Genomic DNA, 20,595 nt, shown 5'->3' with positions numbered 1-20,595 from the left:
AGTTGTTGATAACTTCGCTTGTCCACAAGTTCGCTTATATCAGGCGAACTTGTGAGACAAGTTAACTAAAACCTTAATACAATTCAAACTAACACGATTACAGACACTAGATACTGAACTACTGACATCATGCACCAACACTTTCTTACACAAAGTGTGCCCGGAAAGCAACACTTGTGATTTTTCATTTTTTGACTAGCAAAAAGTGTGCTCGGAAGCACTTTCCTAGCACAAAGTGTGCCCGGAAAGCAAAACACTTGTGATTTTTTTTAGTTTTTCACTAGCACAAAGTGTGCTTGGAAGCACTTTCCTAGCACAAAGTGTGCCCGGAAAGCAAAACACTTGTGATTTTTTCATTTTTTCACTAGCACAAAGTGTGCTCGGAAGCCCTTTCCTAGCATAAAGTGTGCCCGGAAAGCAAAACACTTGTGATTTTTTTATTTTTTCACTAGCACAAAGTGTGCCCGAAAGCACTTCACTAGCACAAAGTGTGCTTGGGACTTAAAGATAGTTTTCTTGAGAAGACCAAGGATATGCAAGGGGTTACTCGACACTGGAACTTGATGTGCCCGAGATAAGATGTGCCCGAGATAAAGTGTGCCCGAACCAAAAATTTGTGCTTGGGCAAAACACAAACTGTGCCCGAAGCACCACTTAACCATTATCATTACTCGAGAACAATATTATATGTTCATTGTATGCCCTGTACATCAAAAATTCATTTCTGCATCATCAATCACTGATTTGCCCTTGCAGAACCTTGTTAGTGGTTTTGCGTCTAGAGTCTTTGTATTTATCGTTAACGTTTTTGTTTATTAATTAATATAATAATTAATTTATTTAATAGTTAGTTTGTTAAGTTATAGTCTAGTTCTCTAGGGGATGTTAGCGAACTAGACATTAAATGTATTCCCTCCTGATTCGTTAGGGGATTTTAACGAATCAGGGGGTGTTTCGCTATGTTAATGTATGTAACGAAGGAGAGGCTGGTTCGCTAGGGGATGTTAGCGAACCAGATCACCTTCTATATATAGTGAACTCCTGTTCACGTTTTTTTAGAGAGGTTTGGAGATTAATTAACGAATTGCTGTCCAATCTCTCTCTCAAGCTTCACTCAAATATTATACAAACACTGCTACTAATATATTGATAATAGATATACATACATAACACCTAATCAATTGTAATCATGAGCTAGATCAAGTACTAATCGGATATTCACAGATCTAAGATCTGTTATTGTTATTGATTGGTATTCCGGGATCAAACAAGTGGTATCAGAGCTGTTGGTGCTCAATTTACACTTGATTTGGTGTTTTATTGGTTTCGTTTTTATTAGTTTTCTGTTTTGTTTGGTTTTGAATCAATTTGTATTTGATTTGGTTGAATTATGGACGAATTGGATTGAGTTTGTGTTGGTTAAGGTATTGGATAGGTGTGGTTTAGTGGAATTGAGGTTTGGATTGGATTTGTGTGATTTAGTTTTGGTTTCGGTTTAAGTCCGAAACAGGGAATTGTTATTGGTCAAATTGGATTGGTAATTGATGTTAATTGGCTTATTGGTATAGTTTACTGGATTCGGAATTGGGTTACGAGGATTTTGGTAGGTTGATTGTACAATTTGATTGAGTAACGGGGTTGTATTACGAATTTGTTATTGTTAGGTTTCTGGGTTTAATCTTCAAACTTTCTGGAAAACTTGTTTGAAGATTTGAAGATGAACGTAATTCGCTATCATCATCCTGGTGATTCGCTATATGTTTATTCGTGATTATTCGTGATTCGTTATCAAATTTGTTACTTCGTTACCGTGTTCGTTAGCCAGTTCGTGTGAGTTATTGGTTCGTGTTATCTAGTTCGCTATCTAGATTAACCGATTCGTGTGACACGTGTTCTTCTTGGAATTTGTGTCCTACCAACCTTTGCCACGTGGCATAAGGTGTCAGAGTTTGTTACAAACGGTTGTAACAACCTGATTCGCTATAGTGTGATTCGCTAATCCACTGTAGCTGATTCGTTATCTTAATTCGCTAAGCATTCGTTAGTGATTCGTTACTGATTATCATCTAATTCGCTAAACTAATTCTTTGTGATTCGCTAAACTAATCCTTTGTGATTTGTTTGGTCAATTCGTTAAGTTGACTTGTGATTCGTTAAACCTTCATCTCATTCGTTATCTGTTTCGCTATTTGGTCAATCTTAACTGTGTTAAGAATTGATTCGTTAAACACTGTTCACAATTCGCTATAACTGTTCACAGGTCGCTATAACTATTCACAGTTCGCTATAACTGTTCCCAGATTCGTTAAGCTATTTCACTATTTGATTCGTTAAACACTTAAATTTTCAAAGATGGCCGGTATGTATGCATTAGCTTCTCAAAACATGTTGATGCAATAGGTGTTGCAACTTGATACCGAGATAGGTTCGCATTCTAAATGTCCAAGATTGATGAAGTTCAGTGACTTTGCCAAGTGGGAACCTCGGTTTCGTGCACATTTGGGATCTGTTCATCCTGATTTCTCTTACTGTCTTGATGAAGTTTATGTGGCACCAATGATTGGTGATGATACTATTGGGTATACTCCTAAAGATGTTTCTCAATACTTACAAGAAGAGAAGAAAGCTTTAGAAATCGAGATAGAAGCCTATTCTACTCTGTCTATGGCATTACCAGAAAATATCTTTCATCAAGTTGGTAGTATCAAGAGATGTGCGTCTTTATTTCAACATCTGCGCATGAGAAGTATGTGAAACACAGCTGAGAGTAAGAAAGTGATGCTCAAGTTTCAGTTTCGAAACTTTAATCTATTTAAGGGAGAAACAGTTGAAGAGATGACTACAAGATTTAGTCATTTAATTGCTGAAATGGACAAGATGAAAATGGAAATTTCTGAAAGGGATAAAATTGACACTATTAAAAGTGTGCTACCAAGTTCTTACTCAACATTTCTAATGGTTTTGAAAGAGAATGACTATTTCTTGAATGAAGACTTGACGGCACTTGAATTTTTACAAAAGATCGAAGCCTGAGAATACGATCTTAAGTGTCAAAAATCCTCCAAAGAAAATCAAGATCCAGCTTTCTATGGTGAAAGTATGCCTCTTAGTTCAACGATCTCTCCAATCACAGCTTTTCTTACTCAAGCTGCAAGTGAAAAAGAATCAACTATGTTTAATGATCCAAAAGTCTGTTTCTACTCTGCTGGTAATTCGGGTGGTTCTGGAAGTTCAACTAATACAAATCCATTTGCTACACCACCTAGTGTTAATATGAAGGAAGCTGAGCAAAACTTTGCTTTTCTGACAGCTTTTATGTCTTCATATGAAAATTTGTAAGTAGTAAGATTGCCACAAGTGATTTAACAGATGAGGACTATGATCAGATAGATCCAGATGATCTAGAAATCATGGATTTAAAATGGAACATGGCTATGATCGTCCGTAAAGTTAAAATATTCATGCAAAGAACTGGAAAAGATCTTCCAGCTTTAAACAAGAAGTTGGGTTTTGACAAATTAAAAGTAAAGTGTTATAATTGTCAAGAATTTGGGCATTTTGCAAAGGAATGTGACAACCCAAGGAAAGAATACACTAGTCCTCATGGTCAAAGTCAAAATGCTTCTATACCACGAGGAAGTGATGCTGAAAAGAAATCATCTTCTTCTACAACACAAGCAATGTTAGCAGATGGAAATGACTGGTCACAACGGTTACTATGCAATGATGTTCAAGCAAATTTGGCTATGTTTGGGTTGCATAAAGATTGTCAAGATGCAACTGGTAGTGAGATGTCTTCCGATAATGATTCTGGATCTGATTCTGACGACTCTTGCGACAAGCCTTCCAAATCAATGTTTGCTTGCATGGCCAAGATTAACGAGGTTAGTAATTCTATTTCTGCTACTTCATCTGTTAAAGCATCATGTGTTGACTGTGAATCTAACAAATCTAAGTTAGAAGCATTGAAAAATCAAAATGATAGTCTAATAAGAGAAATTGCTTCTCTTAAGGATACTTATCGACAATCTCTTGAATCTCAAATGAGATCTCGAGAAAAGATTGATGCATTTTCGACAAGTAACCACGATCTCAAGGCTGAGTTATCTGTGAAGATGACAATTAATGAACAAAAATTTCAAGAGATTTTGAAACATCGTTCAAAGATAACTGAGCTTGAGAATGAGGTTCTTGAGTTGAAGAACAAATTGGGGAAATTTAGAAATTCATCTTTTCTGTTGAATGAAATCATTGAGGTATCTGGAAAACAAAAGGATTCCAAGAAAGGTATTGGTTTTGTTGAAATTCCACCACATTTCCATAATGATTATAAAATTAATCCTTTTGCAAGAAAAGAAGAGGATTTTATTCAAAAGGAATCTGTGATTTCTGAAAAACCTAAATTGGTTAAACCTGAAATTGTCAAACCCCAAGTTGCTCCTCAAAAACCTCATGTGGAAAGTAAAAAGGTCTTTGTTGAAAATGTTGACAAAGTGATAATTGAAGATGTGTTTGAACCTGAGATAATACACAAGAATAAGAAAATTTATAGTTCTAATCATATTCTTTGCGAACCTCAAGAGTTTGAGGAAGTTGTGTATGGTTCATTCAAATCTCAAGTGAACAAGGAAGAAACTGTGAAAACCAAACCAGTGAGGGCAAAGAAGTAAGTTAAACCAAAGATTTCTGACAAGGACTTAATGCGTTTCATTAATCCTCCGAATTTTAAGTCTTCATCGGCTAGAGTTTTTAAGTTAAAAGGAATGGACACGATGTTCACAGAAAAAGATATTCCAATAAGTATCATCAAACCTGAACTTATTGAGAGTGTTTTTGTCAATGAAACTTCAAAAATTCAACAACTTGAACGTGTGTATGCTCAAACAAAAACATCAGTTCAATCTGACCCATTGACTAAGGCAAAGAAACTTTTAAAACAAGCTAAAAAAAATAAATTTGTGAAGTCAAATGGGACAGATACACTAAAAAGTTTTTCGAACTGTTCTTATTTAGATTTTTACTTAAAGAAGAAGTCCGAATTATCTGATGAGTTTGCTAAGAGCATGACTAAAAATGTGAGTCATCATCAAACTTCTGGGTCATTCATTCCAAATACCTCGCAACAACATCGTGTAGACATGCAAAGTTGTTTCTTATGCGATCAACAGGGTCATGTTGTGAGGAATTGTAGTCAGCAGAACTATCAGAATCTTCATCATTTTATCAAGGACAAATCCAAACCAATTCCTGTGGTAAAGGAGATTTTGAAACGACCTGTGTCATATGCTGATGATACTCATGGTCAAGTTAAACCCAAGTTTGTTCCAACTGCTCCTTTGTGTAAGAATGAAAATTCAAATGTGGTTCAGGCAGCGTATCTAAGATGAAAGTCAAAGAAACCTGCAACTTATTCACAAGTTGCTGAACAACAAAAGAATGCAAGTAAAGTTAATTTTTCCCAAGAAAACCAAGAGGTGCCTAAGACCGAGGCATGGGCTGCCTTTTTGAGCTAATCACTTTCATTTGTGTGTAGGGTTCATCCAAGACCATCTTTGGTGAAAACTGGATCATGAATAGCGGATGTTCTCGTCATATCACTGGGAATCTCGACTTATTAACCAACGTAAGAAATACTGAAGGGGGTTAAGTAGCATTTGCTGGGTATTCTGGGGGGGCATGATCACACAAGAGGGTGAAGTTTCAAATGCTCACATTACGTTTGAGAAAGTGAATTATTGCGACAAAGTTGATCATACCTTATTGAGTGTATCGCAGATTTGTGATAAAAAGTACACTACGATATTAACTGACAAAGAATGTCTTATCTTGAAACTGGGTTATGTTATTCCCGAGGACATGGTTGTCATGCGATCGCCACGATCAAACGATATTTATGTCTTAAATATGAGTTCTAAGGTATCCACATCGATCAAAACATGTTTTGTCTCGAAAGCAACCGAGAAAGACTCCATACTTTGGCATCGAAGAATGGGTCACATACACGTTAGAAAGATGAATTATTTAATGGCGAATGACTTAGTTGAGGGTGTCTCGTTAAAGAATTTTAAGTTATCCGATCACTACGTTGCATGCAAAAAGGGCAAGCAGAAGAAGAAGAAGACACATCCCTCTAAGTTATTGAATTCCATTGATACTCCTCTTGAACGACTTCATATGGATTTGTTTGGTCCTGTGAATCGTGCGAGTATTTCAGGGGATTGGTATTGTCTTGTAGTGACTGATGATTATTCAAGATACTCTTGGGTATTATTTATGAGTTCGAAGGATCAAACACCGATTTTGGTACAAAACCTTATTACAAAGATCGAATCACTGTATAAACAAAAGGTGAGGAGAATCCGAAGTGATAATGGTACTGAATTCAAAAACACTATATTGGATTTCTTTTGTATTCAAAAGGGAATTCACCGAGAATATAGTGCACCTTATGTACCTCAACAAAACGGTGTTGCTGAACGGAAAAATAGAACTCTGATTGAAGCTGCACACACAATGCTCGCTGATTTTAAGCTTCCTGTCCATTTCTGGAATGAGGCAGTGAATAAAGCTTGTTATACGCTTAATCGAGTTCTAACTGTGAAACGACTCAAGAAGACAAGCTACGAGCTCTTAAATAATAGAAAACCTAATTTAAAGTACCTGGAACCATTTGAGTGTCCGTGTACAATGTTGAAGAAGGATTCGGGTAAATTTGAAGAAAAGGCTATCGAAGGGTATTTTTTGGGATATGCATCACCAAAGAAAAAGATTTTTAATTTCACATCTGGTTGTGTTGAAGAATGGTACCATGTGGACTGTCAAAAGTACACAACTCCTCCTCAAGGGAAAGGTCCAGACTGGATGTTTGACTACGATAGTTTATTTAATTCATTTACTCCTTCGACTGAACACATTGACGAAGATCTGGTTCGTGCGTACTTTGAAGATCATTTGACCATTCCAAGATTTTCAAGTTCTAATGATGTTGAAGCTCAACTAGATGCTCCAACTGAAGAACCTCAAGTTGTTTCTCCAGTTGCTATTGATAATGTTTCAACTTCTTCTGATGATGATCAAGCTGAAGATCAAGTTATTGATCTTGATAGTGGTAATGTTTCATCTCCCGAGTTAGGTGAACATTACACTAACTTATTTGATAATGTTGTTGTTCATGAGAATCCCACTCTTCGGATTCATGGATATCATCCACAGGAAAACATCATTGGAGAACTTGATGTGGGCGTTCGTACACGTCATCAAGTTGCTTCGTCAAGTGATAATAACATATTGTGTGCTTACACTAACTTACTTTCTTCAGGAATTGTAAATCTTGCTAAATTCTCTTGCTTTCTATCTCAAGTTGAGCCAACGACAGCTCGTAAGGCACTTGAAGATCCTTCTTGGGTAGAAGCTATGCAAGAAGAATTACAGCAATTTGCATGTTTGGGTGTTTGGGACTTAATAGACAAACCTGCTAGAGTCAAGAAGGCAATTCCGACTAAGTGGGTATATAAGTGTAAGAAGGATGATCGTGGGGTAATTGTGAGAAACAAGGCACGTTTAGTGGTGCAGGGATTTCAGCAGCAAGAGGGTATTGATTACACTGAGGTTTATGCGCCAGTGGCAAGATTAGAGTCGATTCGAATCTTCCTGGCTTATGCTGCTTATAAGAATATCAAAGTCTATAAAATGGACGTTAAGAGTGTTTTTCTCAATGGTGAATTACACGAGGAAGTGTTTGTTTAACAGCCTCCTGGTTTTGAAGATCCTGATTATCCGGACCGTGTTTACCGATTAAACAAGGCCCTGTATGGTCTACATCAAGCCCCGAGAGCTTGGTATGGCACGCTCGCCGACCATCTGACTGATAATGGCTTCAAACGAGGGACTGTCGACTGCACTTTATTTCATAAAACTGTTGGTGACGATCTTCTCATAGTCCAGATTTATGTCGACGATATTATTTTTGGGTCTACAAACGACAAATTATGTAAGGAGTTCGAGAAGTCTATGCAGACCAAGTTCGAGATGAGCTCGATGGGAGAGATGAATTTCTTTTTAGGGTTGCAGATTCACCAGTCTGCTCACGGAATTTTTATTCACCAGACTAAGTATGTGAACGACGTCTTGAGCCGATTAAAGATTTCTGCCGGAAAAATCCCTTCTACTTCTCTTCCAGTAGGGCACAATTTATCACCGGATGAATTGAAGGATTCCGTTGATCCTACCTCTATCGTGCCATGATCGTTTCTTTAATGTATTTAACACCTTCTCGCCCTGATATTATGTTTGTTGTTTGTCTTTGTGCTAGGTATCAAGCAAGTCCACGAGTGACTCACCTAGCTGCAGTCAAGAGAATTCTTCAGTATTTAAGGGGGAATCCAGACATCGGGTTGTGGTACCCCAAGGATGATACTTTCGATCTTACTGCCTACTCAGACTCAGATTATGGAGGATGCAAGATCAACTTCAAATCAACGACTGCAGGATGTCAATTTTTAGGAAACCGGCTTGTTTCCTGGCAGTGTAAGAAGCAGACAACGGTCTCCACTTCAACCGCCGAAGCTGAGTATGTTGCAGCCTCGAGTTGCTGTTCCCAGGTTTTGTGGATACAACAACATCTTCGCGACTACGGTTTGAAGTTTCTTACTACTCCCATTTAAATTGATTTCTGCCGCTATTAGTATCACCAAGAATCCCATACAACATTCTAAAACGAAACATATCGAAATTCGATATCATTTTATACAGGATTGCTATGAAAAGAAATTAATTGATCTTGAGAAAGTGCACACAGATTTTCAAAAAGCCGATCTATTTACCAAAGCGTTTGATAAAACACGTTTTAACTTTTTGCTTGGCTTAAATGGATTGAAAACCCTTGCTGAGATCCTAAAATTAGGATAATTATCTTTAAATTGCTTTATTGTTTTAACTTAACTTCTTTATGTTTTTAGGTTTTAGGGGGGAAATTTTAGAAAATTCAAAAAGATTGTGCTTTGAGTTTTTATAGATAAAACCCAAAAACATTAGAAAACATAGAAAAATCAAAAATCTTTCTTTCCTGTTTTTAATCTGAAAAACCAAAAACATTTTAAAAATTAGAAAATCTCAAAAATATTGTGATTTGTGTTTGTACAGAAAAATTTCTGACAAAGTCAAAAAGAATGTGAATTTCGTTTTTGTTAAGAAAAATCCGAAAAGACAAAAATATTGTGTTTTTATAGTTTATATTGAGAAAAACCAAAAAGATTTTTGCAGGCGTTTTAGATTTTTTCTTGCTGAAAATTTTGTCGGTTATTTAAGTTTGTGAAGTATGCTTGTATATCTTGGTCCTATTATTCACTTGTGAATTGATGGTTAGCCATTTATTTATAAACTTAAGTTAACTGGGGCGATTAAATTTATCTTTTCTTTATTTTTATGCTCCTCAAAATTTTGAGTTTTTGAAGCAAAAAGAGAACATGATAGTACATTGATTATCTTGACCCCAAATCCAGCAAAAAAGTAAGCCTAAATGACTGTGCTTAATTGCATTGGTGCATTGGTAGGTCTTAAAACAACCCAGTAGAGTAAAGTATGTGATATAAACTGTTGGTACATGTATGTCAGTAGTTCATAGTCTAACGTTTGTAATCGAGTCTGTAATGTAATTATGTTTTTGATTATGTTTATGTTTATGTAACGAGCGAAATTGTCAACAAGTTCGCTCAGGCGAACTTGTTGAACAAGCGAAGTTGTGGACAACTTCGCCTGAGGCGAAGTTGTCGTGCTTATATAAACTGTTCACTGTAACAGTTTGTGTGAGTTCAAGAGTTCGTGAGTTCGAGGGTTAGCGAGTTACGTGTTTTACAAGTCAGTCTGTTATAGTGACCTCGTGTCACGTGTTCGTGTTATCAATATAACGTGTTTCGGTTATTGCTCGTGTGCTTGATTTATACGTATTCTACGCTCGTATCTAACTACGCAGGGATTCCGCACCTGCGCAGATAGCGACATCCCGTGTACGATCCTACCAGGAACCTACAATTGGTATCAGAGCCATCGGCTCGATTGTGAGGTTCGGGATTTCACGCGGGTGTAGAAAACGTCTCGTTTGACCTAATCACGGGACGAGTTTTTGTTCGTATTGAGTTCTAATCACTATATACAGTCATTTTCAAGCCTTTACAACGACCGGAAACTGCAGAATCGTCGATATCAGATCTGAATATTTTCAGTGTTCATCGGGCGAAGTTACTGTTCTTCAGGCGAAGTTGCCGTCACTGAAAGTAGGGTTTCGGCGAAGATATAAGGTTAAGCGAAGTTATTCACAACTTCGCCTGCCTCATAAGTTCGCCTCAGCGAAGTTATCCTCAACTTCGCTGACCTGCTAAGTTCGCTTGCCTTAAGCGAAGTTATTCTCAACTTCGCCGAGTCACAGGAATTTAAGAATTTTTCCAGCGAAGTTAACACTTAAGCGAAGTTATTCTTAACTTCGCCTTTAGTACTGTTTGGACAAATTTTTGAATTTTTTTTTGGTTTTTGAGAAGATGTCGCAAATTAACATCTCTGAATTGGTAAAAATGGAAGTCGAAGCGGGGTCAGCCACTAAGGCCCCAAGGCTGTTAAAAGGAACCGACTTTGTTGCATGGAAGGATCGGTTTATCCAGTATATTAAATACCAGGATGCAAAGATGTGGGTGTGCATCCAGGATGGATATATCCCACCGACCATGGTGTATGAAGGTCGTGATGTAGTTAAGAAGTACAGCAAGATGGATGAAGAGGAGAAGAAGATGTACGAAGCCGAAAGCAAGGCTCACGCAGCTATCACTATGGCTCTCCCACAGGAGATCCTACATACTTTCAGAAAGTATACATCGGCTCGAGAGCTTTGGGATGCTCTTGAAAATAGATTCGAAGGGAACGTAGGCATTCGTGCCTCGAAGATTAAACTGTTGAAGACTCAGTTCTCTGTCTTCAAATGTTTGAAGAACGAATCTCTGGATGATATTATCACTCGATATTATCATCTAATGACAGAGCTAAACAACTACTCGATTGCTTACAGAGAAGAGGAGATAGTTGAAAAGCTTCTCGATGCTCTCCCACCGAAGTGGGAAATGTACACAGTTCTGATGAGGGAAGACAGAGACTTTCCTAATTGTGATTTGGAGACTGCAGTTAACAAGCTCAGAACCTTTGAGCTTAATATGGTACGTAAAGAGACACCAACAGATCAGATTCAAGACCCTGGTATGTATGGTGCCAAACTTAACTCAGGCTCAAGTTCGAAGCCTGAATCTGCTGCTTACTACTCCAAAGGTGAGTCAGGTTCTAACTCTTCTCAGGAAGGAAACGTTTCAGTAAACATGAACGGTGATGTTTGCTTCGTTGCTGGAGGTTCAAGTGCTTCAAAACCTCAAACATCCAACAGTAGTTTCTCACCCAGTGCCTCAAGCAATAACTATTCCAAGATGCCAATGAGTGTCAAATCTGCTGAAGAGCAGTTTGCATTCTATGCATCTTTTATTGCTTCATATGAGAACTACATACAAGGGAAGATAGCGGACCCTGCTGTTTTGGATGAGGATTATGACCAGATCGATGCTGATGATCTGGAGGAGATGGATTTGCAATGGCAAATGGCCATGATAGTGAGGCGAGTCAAGCGTTTCATGAATAAGACGGGGAGAAAGTTTGTTGGTGGTAGGCCCGGATTCGACAAGTCTAAAGTGAGGTGCTATAACTGTCAACAGTATGGGCACTTTGCTAAAGAATGCAGAAACGAGAGAGTTGAACGGGGTCAAGGCCGGTCTGCACAGCCTACTGGGATTAGTAGAGAAGTCAATGCCATGCTATCTAGAGAAGCCGGTGAATACAACTGGAACCTGCATGCGAATGAAACTGGTGAGCAGGCGAATATGGCTAAGGTAGAAAATGAAGATTGTGAGAAGATGACTGGAGAGGAGAAAGCTGCTGGTGAGGAGAAAGCTTTCATGGCAGATAACGATGGTCAACCCTCCGAGGTAAGTCCTAAACCTGTTTGTAAAAAATGTGAGAATTTGTCTGAGCAACTTGCGACCATAACTGATCAGTATGTTCGTTTAGATGCTGAATTTAAAAATCTTAAAGAAGATCATCATTTTACTAAGGCAAGAGAAAACAGTTTTAAAGTTAAAATAAAAGCATGTGAAAAAGATGTCAAAAGCTTAAAAACTAAACTTGCTGAAAAAATTGATGTAATTGACCTAAGTTATGAGGTTTTAAAAGAAAAGACTAAACTTATTGCTGAACGTGAAAAGCAGATTGCTGACCACCAGGTGAAAGTGGTGGAACTGAACCGAAAACTCGAGCAGTTCCGAAATTCCTCAGCTATTCTTGATCACCTTGTTAGTGATCAAGGTACCTCTCCAAAGAGAGGAGGAATTGGTTATCACGAGGTGCCACCACCTTATAACCACAACTACACTTTCAACCCTAGTGTACAGAAATCTGCTGAGTTTGAAGTTCCTCAGACAGTTCCCATCAAGGTTACATGTAAAGAACCAACTGTTAGTAATGGCGAAACGGGTTCGCCTGTTTCTAGTGTAAATATTTCTGTTATGAGTCCAGTCTCATCGGATTCGGATAAATTGTCCGAATCAGGTAAGACGAAAGAGAAGGTGGTGTTACCCATTGGTGGAGATAAAGATAAATCTTCTAAAAAGAGTGCTCCACTCAACCCGTATGTCCCACCTTATGTGAGACGAACGGCTGGTAACACTGCCTCTACATCCAAACCAACATTTGAAAAGAAAATGGAGAGTAGGTGTTGCTTTAGATGTAATAAATTAGGACATCTTGTTGCAGATTGCCCTCTGACACCGAGATACAGAGGTGTGAGGCCAAATAAAACTGAGAATAAGCATCAATTTGATACTGCTAAAAATGAAAACTTTTCAAAATGCCAAAATGTAACTAATCCAAGTTTTCATAAAAACAAACCTCAGTTTTTCAACCAAACCACAAGATATAACACTTTCAATTCACATAGGTTTGGAAGGCATCACACTCAATCTTCAAGGAGATTTCCTAACAGGACTTACAGGAATTATCCTGATGCTAACTTTGGAAAGCCAGGGTACGGGACGTATCGATCCAAGACCAATTGGTCTTGGGTCCCAAGATTCTAATTCTCTGTTTTATTGTGCAGGAACAGTTGAACAGGGCTGCCCACAGTCTTTGAATTGTAGATAGCGGCTGTTCCCGGCACATGACGGGCAACAAACACTTGTTGCAAGATTTAAAACCTGTTCAGGGAGCGAGAGTTAGTTTTGCTAGTGAAAGCGGAGGAAGGATTACTGGTAGAGGAACAGTGTCAAATGGAAGGATGACACTTGAGAATGTGAATTTTGTGGAGGAATTGAAGCACAATCTGCTGAGTGTGTCGCAGATTTGTGATAAAGATTACACTGTCCATTTTACGAAGAATGAAGCGATCGTGTTGAAGCCTGGTTTCCAGATACCAGACGAATGGATAGTAATGAAAGCTCCACGTGAAACAAATACATATGTGATGGATATGAGGTCAACTGAAATGGCCACGGGAGAATCTTGTTTAATGACGAAAGCAAGCGAATCAGAATCTGAGTTGTGGCACAGGAGAATGGGGCACATTCATCTTTGGAAGATGAACTTCATTGTCAAGAATGGGCTTGTGATGGGCGTTCCCTTAAAAAGTTTTAACTTTGAAGACAAATGTATAGCATGCAAGAAGGGAAAGCAACACAAGAAATCCCATCTCACCAAGAAGGTCAACTCTATTGCCGGTACTCTAGAACTACTTCACATGGATCTCTTCGGTCCCGTGAATGTAAAAAGTCTAGGAGGTACCTCTTACTGCTTGGTGATCACTGATGACTACTCGCGATATTCGTGGGTATATTTTCTGAAATCGAAAGATGAGACGGCTCAAATAGTGAAGAATCTAATTACAAAAGTTGAGAACGTCATGAGTAAATCAGTTAAATACATCAGAAGTGACAATGGAACAGAATTCAAGAACTTTGAAATGGAAATCTTCTGTCTTCAGAAAGGAATTGAACATCAATACAGCGCTCCGTATACTCCGCAACAGAATGGAGTGGCTGAAAGGAAGAACCGTACTTTAATTGAAGGAGCCAGAACTATGCTGGCGGATTCAAAACTTCCTGTGATATTCTGGGCTGAAGCAGTTGCTACAGCCTGCTATGTTCTGAATAGGGTGTTAACCGTTAAGAGACTTGGAAAAACATGTTACGAGCTTATGCATGGAAGGAAGCCCAACTTGAACGGTCTTGAACCATTCGGGTCTCCTTGTTCGATTTTGAAGACTAATTCGAAATTTGGTGAAGTAGCCGATGAAGGAATCTTAGTCGGTTATGTTGTTGGGACTCCCAACAGACGGGTCTTCAATACATCGACTTGCAACGTGGAGGTGGTGTGTAACACTGACATTACTAGTTACCAATCGCCAAAACCAAGCAATGGACCTGCTGAGCTTTTCGACTATGTTAAGCTGTTTAAGTCATTTAACATCCCTTATTTGGAAATTTCTGAAGAAGAAGAAAAAATTGCGTCGAAGATGATACTTGATGAGGAAGAGAATCTATTGCAACGACAGCTTATTGAGAAAAGTCAACCTTCCACATCAAACACTATTGATACCCCTGCTGCCTTACCTGAAGATGAGTTTATCAATCCATTTCACTCTCAGCCAGAAACAACCATTGATGAGATCTCTTCAAATTTGGATGACAATTTGCATGTCGGTGCTGTTCCGACCACGAGAATTCACAGAGATCACCCATTGGAGAATATTATAGGTGATGTGTCCTCCAGTGTACAAACCAGAAGTAGCTTGAATGAGCACACATGTGTTTATACAAGCATTAAAGAAACGGGTATAATGAACGAATGTTTGTACTCCTGCTTTATTAGCCAGATTGAACCGAAAAATTATCAAATGGATCTTAAGGACAGCTCGTGGGTCGAGGCCATGCAAGAAGAGTTTGCTCAATTCGAGAAGATGGAAGTCTGGACTTTGGTTGAAAAACCAAGGAATGTGCATGCTATAGGCACAAAATGGGTGTTTAAGTGCAAGAGGGATGAAAAGGGTATTATCATTAGAAACAAGGCAAGGCTGGTTGTTAAAGGTTTTAATCAGCAAGAGGGTATTGATTACAATGAGGTGTTCGCTCCTGTCGCCCGGTTGGAAGCGATAAGATTGTTTTTGGCGTTTGCTGCGTTTAAAAAGATGAAGGTGTTTCAGTTGGACGTGAAGAGTGCGTTCCTCAATGGGAAAGTGGATGAGGTTGTGTATGTTGAGCAACCTCCGGGTTTTCCTGACCCAGATTTCCCAGATCACGTATACAAGTTGAGCAAGGCGCTATATGGATTACATCAGGCACCTCGTGCCTGTTATTCAACGTTATCGGACTACTTGCTCGAGAATGGTTTTGAAAGGGGTTTAATTGACAGCACACTGTTCGTGAAGAGAGAAGGAAGCGACTTCCTACTAGTTCAAGTCTACGTGGATGACATCATATTTGCTGCATCAAGAGTCTCCATGTGTCAAGATTTTGAGGATGTCATGAAGAAAAGGTTCGAAATGAGTGCTATAGGTGAACTAACTTTCTTTCTAGGATTGCAGGTTGATCAGAAGAAGGACGGGATGTTCATTCATCAGACGAAGTACGTTCATGATGTGCTCAAGCGATTCAAGATGGAGGACAGTTCTCCATATGACACTCCAATCTGCGTCAATCACAAATTGGGCGCTGAATCAGATGCTGACGCAGATGTGGACCCAACTCTGTATCGGGCGATAATAGGTTCATTAATGTATTTAACTGCTTCTAGGCCTGATATAATGTTTGCTGTTTGTCTTTGTGCACGTTTTCAGGCAAATCCGAAAGAATCTCACTTGAAAGGTGCAAAGAGGATACTACGGTATCTCAAGGGCAAGCCGAAGCTAGGGTTGTGGTACCCGAAGGGAGGAGACGTGGAACTAGTTGCTTATACTGATTCTGATTATGGAGGCTGCAATCAGAGTCGGAAGTCAACAACTGGAGGTTGTCAGTTTCTCGGTGGAAGATTAGTTTCTTGGCAGTGCAAGAAACAGACGTCAGTTGCAATCTCAACATGTAAAGCTGAATATATGGCAGCATCCAACTGCTATTCACAGGTTTTGTGGATTCAGCAACAATTGCGCGACTATGGTCTGAATTTCTTACTCACTCCTATTTTAATTGATAACACTGCTGCCATCTCAGTAATTAACAATTCCGTGAAGCATAACTAAACATATTGACATTCGTCATCACTTCATACGGGATTGTGCTGAGAAGAAACTGATTAAGATCGAAAAAGTTGATACGCTCGAAAATTTCGCTGATTTATTTACAAAAGCGTTTGATAAATCCAGATTTCAAAACCTAATTGAGCTGAACGGGATGATCAATCCCGAGTAACCATATTTTTGTGTTTATTTAAAAAAAAAAAAAAAAAAAAAAAAAAACGTCACTATTGCTTAAAATTAGTTGGTTACCTCAGTTTGATGGACATATCCACGGATATGTTTTGGTCCTCGTTTCTACTTAGAAAATGCGGGTCGCCATTAACCAGATGACTGAAAGTGACCGGGGCAGTTATGATGTGTTTTCTTTCTGTCGCTGAAAATTAGTCGGTCATACATAGTTAGAAGGACACATACTTGTATGTGGTCGGTCCAGTTGATCCATTGGATCTTCAGGATTGCCGTTTACCTGAAGACTTTGACTTGATCGGGGTGACTGAAGTCAAAATTTTTTATGGGAAATGAAATTACTTTTCAAGTCTATTACTTCGTATGAAGTAAATGTGCTATATTTAACAGAAAGTTGATCCAACCTTGGAAAATGATATATATACTGATTATGTGTGCTTAACTAGTGAAGTTATTAGGCTTAAAAGACTATAGGACAGCCATTGTATGTCATGGTAATTTTTATGGTGCGTAAAAGTGTATGTGATACTAACTTAAATTACTCGATTTTACGTGGAAACTCCTTAAGAGTTTTGAATGTCTTCATGCATTTCTTTCCGAATGATAGGCAGAAAAGCGACTACCCAGTCATACACGAGCCCGTAAGTGTTCTGATTCCCGTGAAGAAAGCATTTCAAGACACTGCAGTGATCCAGATTCGGGACTTGCAGTGGTTTAGTACTCCGAAGTCTATAAGTATGTGTGGTTAAAAAAAAAAAAAAAAAAAAAAAAAAAAAAAAAAAAAATTTAAGTACTTATGAGTTATTGTAACAATCAAGACTTCTCAATTCTGGAGTAAGAAGAGAACGGGAAGCAGACAACGAGTATCTACAAGTTAATCAGACACTATGGGTCGAAGTCAATTCGGGGTGACTTGGGCATAGCCAAATACGCTTTGAGAATAGATAGAAGGCTTCATTATCTCTGAGTTGTTGCCCACTTAAATCTTGAGCTAAATTGAACCTTAATCCGTATCACAGAAACGATGAAAACCATTTAAGTTATTTACATGCTTACAACCTGTTTCTCTATGTCATAATACGGCCAAACACGGATCTATATGACAGTCACGTAGTGAGTATGATTCCTGTTAGGATCTTTTCTAAAAACATAGTGGTCCCTGACTAGACTGAAATTTGATCCCTTATTTCGTTAAATTTTTATAAGTTTTTTTTTTTTTTCTATTTTTGTAGTTGTATTATTTTATAACTGGTTACTTAGACTTGATCATTTTTGTTTAACTCTTTATGAAACTTTCAAATGTTAATTGCAAAATGTTCAAACTTAAAGGGTTGATTCTGAAAATATAGGCGAAGTTGTTGAATCAGGCGAACTTGTGCTTAACTTCGCCTAGGCGAAGTTATCCTTAACTTCGCCTGACCAACTCTGACCCTATATAAGTTGATTTTTAAACAGTAACCTTTCATTATATATCAGCGAACTTTTGAGTTTTTCCGGCGAACTTGCGAGAGCTCCGGCGAACTTGATTTTTATCTCCGATTTCGATCTTTGATTCTTGTTTTTATTATCAGTGAGGGTATGTGTTGTCGATATCTCTCACAAACTTGTTCGTTTCTTTATCGTTTTTACCCGGTTCGAGACCTCGGGTCGTCGGACCTTCAAAACCGAAATCTTAAAAACTTGTGTTAACGTGTGCATGGACGTCCTTTTCAACTTCACATCCTTAAAATCATGTGTATTGATGTTCTTGATCGTCGGATTTAGCCGACAACACCGGAATTCCGATGTTGGAATTCTAACAGTCGCCGTTAGGGTTTAGGCGAAGTTAGGGTTTTGGCGAAGTTATCCGCAACTTCGTCTGGTGCTTAATTTCGCTTGAGGCGAAGTTATCCACAACTTCGCCTGAAGCTTAATTTCGCCTAACACTTATCTTCGCCTGAGGCGATGTTGTGATCAGGCGAAGTTATCTTCAACTTCGCCTAAAGCAATTTGTTTAACAGTTATTTAGACGAACTTACAGATGAAGCGAAGTTGTTCCCAACTTCGCCTCACCTTTAAGTTCGCCTATACAGTTTTAATCACAACTTCGCTCATGGTATAACGCGAACTTGTGAATTGCTTTACCGTTATTTAATTTGGTTCGTTTAGTGCAGATATGGCTGCTGTTGGCGGTACTGGTGGTGATGACGGTAATGATCAAAGACAGTTCTTTCCAGCGCATAACCAGTACATCATGTTAGACCTAGACGCAAGGGGCGTGGAGGACTACAGGGAAATAATCACATTTCTCCTGCGCTCAAGGATCTTCCATGCGATCACGAATACCCTGCCTATATCACTACCTAACATTGAAGACTTTTGGCAGTCGGTAGAGTATGATTGCCGGGTTGATCCACCGGTGATGCGAGCAACCGTAAATGGTCATGTTGTGCAGTTCTCTTCAGAAGATATACGGTTGGCTTTGCAGTTTGGAGAAGAAACTAGGGATGACCCAATGGAGTTCGTCGCTCCTTTTCGTGATGGGGCATATCTCAGGATGGGTTATTCAGGTCCGTTGGGGGACACGCAGAGGAGAAAAGGATTTTTGCTAGATCAGTGGCGCTTCCTAATGCACGTCTTGATCGTGTGCATGTCTGGGAGGAAGGCAGGAACTGATGGTATCGGCGCGACGATGCAGTCTGCCATGACTGCCCTGACTTACAACAGAAGATATTCATTTAGTCAGCTGATATTTTACGAGATTGATCGTCAGAGGAGGGCTGTGGCGCGCGAGCGATTTATTATGTATCCTCGATTCTTACAAATGATTCTCAATCATGTGGCTCCGTTGCTACCTCAGAGACGCCCTATTAGATACGTTGAATGTGTGACGAAGCGTATCTTTGCTCAGTGTCGCACTTCTAGCGCACGAAGCAAGCCTGAGCTGCGTCCCAGGCATACTCCACTGTTCGGGTATCTTGTCAACCCGGAGTATGTTCCTGCAGGTGGGGACGAGTTCAGAGACCCAAGACCACAACAGGCGGCAGCACCTCATGCTGTATCAGCTGCGCCTGCTGTGCCTGCTGCTGAAGAAGTTGACCTTGATGCTGCTTTTAGCGGCCAAGGATTGTTTGATATGGATGTCTCGGGTTCTCAGGCCATGGATGTTACTAGAGCAGTTACTTCGGTAGCTGACTTCGATCTTGATGAGACATTTGCTGAAGCTAGACGTTTGCTGGTGTCTAGGGAGAGAACGCTTGGGAAGAGGACGAGAACTGTTGACGACGATGATGAGGAAGGTGATGAAGAAGAAGCAGTTCAGCTAGTGCTCAGACGTTCAAGAAGAGAACGGACAGGTATGGGTTCGGGAGCTGGAGAAACTTCAAGGCTGGTACGTTTTGCTCCACCTGCCTTGTCTGGTATGTCTCTTATTCCTTCTACAGCACAGGTTACTGCCGTCCAGACATCGACTCCAACAATTGTGTCTCTACCACCTCAATCGCTTACTCCATCGGTGGTAGTAGCACGATTTGTTGAGTCAACAGTCACTACTACTGCAGGGTTACCAAGTGTACCACCTGCGGTCACTTCTGCTGCTGATGTCCCGCCAACTCCAACGCCTACTTCAGACTCCGAAAGGATAGCTTCACTAGAGAGGATTGTAGCTGAGCAGTCCAAGACCATTCAAAGCCTAGTGGAAGCAAACCAACTACATGCCTCCCTCCTGGTCGAGCATGGGAAGATCATAGACGCTATGAAAGCGTTCTTGGCATCTCAGGGGGAGATGAGCTGTAGGGGAGATGAGTTGAGGACAAAACGGAGAGAAGATCATGACGATGATCCCAATGCACCGGAAGGTGCAGGTGTTGAGCTGCCAAGAACTTCCATAGCTCTTGGTACTTCCACAGCTGAGGGGGAGTCTACAAGCGCAGCTGGTGATGATGTGGTAGATATGGATGCTGGTGATGATGTTGATGATGTAATCGACGCGTTGAAAGAGCTAGATGATGATGATGATTTTATGCTTGAAGAAGATGTGCTGCCGAGTGATGAGATTGAGAAGATCGGTGAGCAAATTATTGTTGAAAGTGTGATAGAAGAAGGGGAGATAGTAGATGAAGATATTG

At 39.5% G+C, this 20,595-nt stretch overlaps 1 long non-coding RNA gene across 1 annotated transcript in view; it reads right to left on the bottom strand.

Moving 5' to 3' along the window:
- Nucleotides 1–234: 234 nt before the first annotated feature.
- LOC143608463 (uncharacterized) overlaps nt 235–20,595 on the bottom strand; it is a 43,037-nt gene continuing 22,676 nt past the window's right edge. The window contains exon 3 of the long non-coding RNA XR_013149261.1: nt 235–759. This is a non-coding gene — a long non-coding RNA (uncharacterized LOC143608463). The remainder of the gene's footprint in view (nt 760–20,595) is intronic.

This window comes from Bidens hawaiensis, unplaced genomic scaffold (genome assembly GCF_021521415.1).
Source record: "Bidens hawaiensis isolate Kalapana, Puna unplaced genomic scaffold, B.hawaiensis_p1.1 tig00419374_1, whole genome shotgun sequence".
NCBI lineage: Eukaryota > Viridiplantae > Streptophyta > Magnoliopsida > Asterales > Asteraceae > Bidens > Bidens hawaiensis.
The sequence above is the reverse complement of the archived record's forward strand: the minus strand, read 5'-3'. Positions and strand labels throughout refer to the sequence as shown.